Source organism: Myotis brandtii, unplaced genomic scaffold (assembly GCF_000412655.1).
Source record: "Myotis brandtii unplaced genomic scaffold, ASM41265v1 scaffold317, whole genome shotgun sequence".
Taxonomy (NCBI): Eukaryota; Metazoa; Chordata; class Mammalia; order Chiroptera; family Vespertilionidae; genus Myotis; species Myotis brandtii.
This window is the reverse complement of record NW_005362155.1, coordinates 346621-350150: the sequence shown is the minus strand read 5'-3', so window position 1 is coordinate 350150 and position 3530 is coordinate 346621. Positions and strand designations below refer to the sequence as shown.

The 3530-nt window shown below is 55.6% G+C and overlaps 1 protein-coding gene across 2 annotated transcripts in view; it reads right to left on the bottom strand.

Annotated features, from left to right (window-relative positions):
• Nucleotides 1-2749: 2749 nt before the first annotated feature.
• Nucleotides 2750-3530, bottom strand: part of LAT (linker for activation of T cells) — a 5052-nt gene continuing 4271 nt past the window's right edge. For both annotated transcript variants that reach the window (XM_014542994.1, XM_005870401.2), the window contains one exon: nucleotides 2750-3395. The gene's annotated coding sequence lies outside the window, so the exon portion shown is untranslated. The remainder of the gene's footprint in view (nucleotides 3396-3530) is intronic.

The window sequence follows — 3530 nt, the reverse complement described above, 5'->3', positions numbered from 1 at the left end:
ACCACTGAATCTACCTTCCTCCCACCACAGTCCTCAAGAGAAAAGCTCTTTCTGACCCCCCGCCCCCCGCTTCCATCTGCAGGGACTCTCTCCAGATCACCCTAATGTGCTGAAATCCCAGCCCAGCCCCGCAGACCCGCTGCAGTGGCTCACTGGCTGGTGGAAGCAAAGCCACATCCTCTTGCTGGTCCAAGAAACACACATGGGAAGCTGCTTAGTGCCTAGCAGAACGCCCCTCCCAGCCACCAACGCGAGGCCAGGGTCCCCCCACGCCTCGGAGCCAGGCCACCTGTCCTCACAGCCCAACAGCTCATGCTACCACCTCCCTCCATCGGCCCCGCCACTCCGGCGAGGCCACACCTGTCTCACCGTTCCCACCTCCGCGCCGGCACAGGCTGCTCCTGAGTCCTGGAGTGCCATTTGCAACACCGCTTGGCCCAGAAAGACCAGTGACTCCGTCTCCTAGAGCTGCCCTCCCCTCCCGCCCCCAACCGCTCCCTACCTGGGCCCTGGTCTCCCTTCTCCTTATGAAACCATTCGGACATGCAAACACTTAAGAGAGTCATATACCAAACACTGGGTACCCAGCACTGCTTAAGAATAAGGCCTCATGGCCCTGACCAGGCAACTCAGTTAGAACATCGTCCCCCCTACGCCAAGGTTGTGAGTTCGATCCCTGTCAGGGCACATACAGGAATCAGTCAAAAAAATAAATAAAAATAAATCAACCAATGATGCATAACTAAGTGGAACAACAAATCCATGTTTCTGCCCTAGCTGGTTTAGCTCAGTGGATAGAGCGATTGCCTGAGGACTGTAAGGTCCCAGGTTCGATTCCGGCCAAGGGCATGTACCTGGGTTGCGGGCACATCCCCAGTAGGAGGTGTGCAGGAGGCAGCTGATCGATATTTCTCTCTCATCGATGTTTCTAACTCTCTATCACTCTCCCTTCCTCTCTGTCAAAAATCAATAAAACATATTTTTAAAAAAACAAAAAACAAATCGATGTTTCTCTCTCTCTCAAGGATCAATATATAAAATTTCTCTCTCATCGATGTTTCTAACTCTCTATCACTCTCCCGTCCTCTCTGTCAAAAATCAATAAAATATATTTTTAAAAAAACAAAAAACAAATTGATGTTTCTCTCCCTCAAGGATCAATATATAAAAATTTGAAAAGGACATTACATGTATCATTGAGGCCTTCCTAAACTCCTTCCCAACACCCCCCCGCCTCCCCGCCAAGCTTACCCCAGGGTCACCTCACCTGAATTTGGGATACCTCCCTCCTTTGCCTATCCTGACATCCTGCCATAATGTGTGTCCCTAAACAATGTATAGCTTTTTCATTTTTTTTAGCTTTATATAAATAACTTGTTCTCCTTTTCTCACCCCACATTGTCGGTGATAGTTATTCGAGGTGATAGGTGCTGGTCTTGTTCATTTTTATCCGGTGAGTCCCCCTGGTGCGTGTCCATTCTGCTGCTGACCAGTCGACTGTTTCCAGCCATGGCAGTGCTGCCCTGAGCCTCGTGCCCGCCCCCTTCGCCATGCGCCAGTCAGGCTGCTACCCAGGGACGTGCTGGGAAAGGGACGCGCCATCTTCAGCCTTACTGACGCTCCACATTGCTCTCCAAGGTGGTTGCACCAACACACCTTGTTGGCAAACCGACGCTGTCCCTCGGCCCAGCCCAAAGACGCCTCTGCCCATTTCTATCCCCCCAAGTAAATGATTCGCTCCACCTGCTGATGTCCAGCCAGTCCAACCCCTCCCCAGGCCCCCCCTCCCTCACGTCTACAATTGGGCCTGTGAGGGCTTCCCCCTTTGGGGCAGCCGACGCTGCAAATCACTTCTCTCTGAGCCTGTTTCCTCACCTGCGACACGGAGACGCCTACAGTGACCAGCAACAGGCGAGTGCCAAGGGTTAAGGGAGAAGCATGAACATGAGCAGCTCAATGAAGAGAAGGGTTACTGTTATCTTTGGAGCCCACGGAGGACACCAACAACTCCATCGCTCAGGAGGACTTTGCTTGTAGGCAACAGAAACCCCATCAAGCCAGTGGGAGAAAACTGGCCACTTATTGGCCCATGTGACTGGGAAGTCTGAGGGGATGTCTCGCTCCGGGTGTGACGGATCCAGGGCTGCGCAGGAGCTGGCCCGTCCCGCTCGGGGCCACTCCCCTCCCCGATGGCTTCTTCTCAGCAGGCTCCCCAGGTGGGGGCCCTCCAGGTGGGGGCTCCAGGGCCACAGACATCCCTCTGGCTTTACTGCCAGGAACAAAAAGAGGTTCTTCTTCCCAGCACTTCCTGCTCAAGTCCCAGGCCGGTCCTCATTGGCCCGGGCTGGGTCACGTGCCCACGCAGGAGCCAATTGCAGGGTACCCACCCTGCTGCTCAAAGCGTGGCTTTTGGAACAGCAGCATCGGAACCCCTGGGGGCTCCTTGGAAGTGGAGCCTCAGGCCCCTGCCTGAGCTACCGAGTCAGAATCTGCACACGAACGTTTTCAGCTGCTTAGACAATTTTAAAAATATATATTTTTTTATTGATTTCAGAGAGGAAGGGACAGGGTGAGAGATGGAAACATCAATGATGAGAATCATTGATCGGCTGCCTCCTGCACACCCCCTACTGGGGATCAAGCCCACAACCGGGCATGTGTCCTTGACCAGAATCGAACCCGGTACTCTTCAGTCCACAGGCCGATGCTCTACCCATTGAGCCAAACCAGCGAGGGCAAACTTAGACAATTTAAATTCTGTTTTATTGAGAACCACAAAAGGTAAAAACTAACAAAGCCTTTCAAAGTCATCAAGTCTTCTTTCAACGATGGGGAAGCGGGCCGGCGGGAGGGTTGCTCTGGAGCCCACCCAGTGCGCCTCCACGTCGCTCTCCCGTCAGCACAGCCTCCGTCTGTGGACGGTCTCGTGGACGTGCGTCCGGGCCACACTGGCCTCGCTCAGAAGGCGACCTGTCCTAGCACCTGGCCAGGACCCGGAGGAGCTGGAGGCCCCGTGGAGGATGGGGGCACACGCACACGCACACACACGCACACGCACGCACGCGCACGCAGACCCTCTGCCCCCGTCACCCTGACCCCACCACTGGGTCCCCAAAGCCAAGAGCTACAGACCACACCAGCCTTTATTCTGTACAGAGCAGGGCCGGGGGCCAAGGCCCTTCATTCTCAGGCTGTGTCAGAAGATGCAGCATTGGGGGCACCCAGACTGGACCCCAAAGTGCCAATAAGTTAGGGGGGAAATTCTCAGGCTGTTGTCGGGCTGGAGCCAGGGTGGGGTGCCAAGTGGGCCCCCCGGAGCCACTTCCAGCTGCCCAGCTCAGCCCTCCCAGGAAGGCAGGCTCTAGGACAGCACGCCTCATGCTGAAACACAGGGCAGGGAGAGACAGAGGGGCCATGGGTCAGGAGGTGGCGGGAAGGGGTACCCGAGGGGTCCCCAGAGTCAGGGAGGAGAGGCTGAGGTGGTGGGGCAGGGTCTTGAGGGAGGGTCGGAGCCCTCAGGCCAGGGCAGG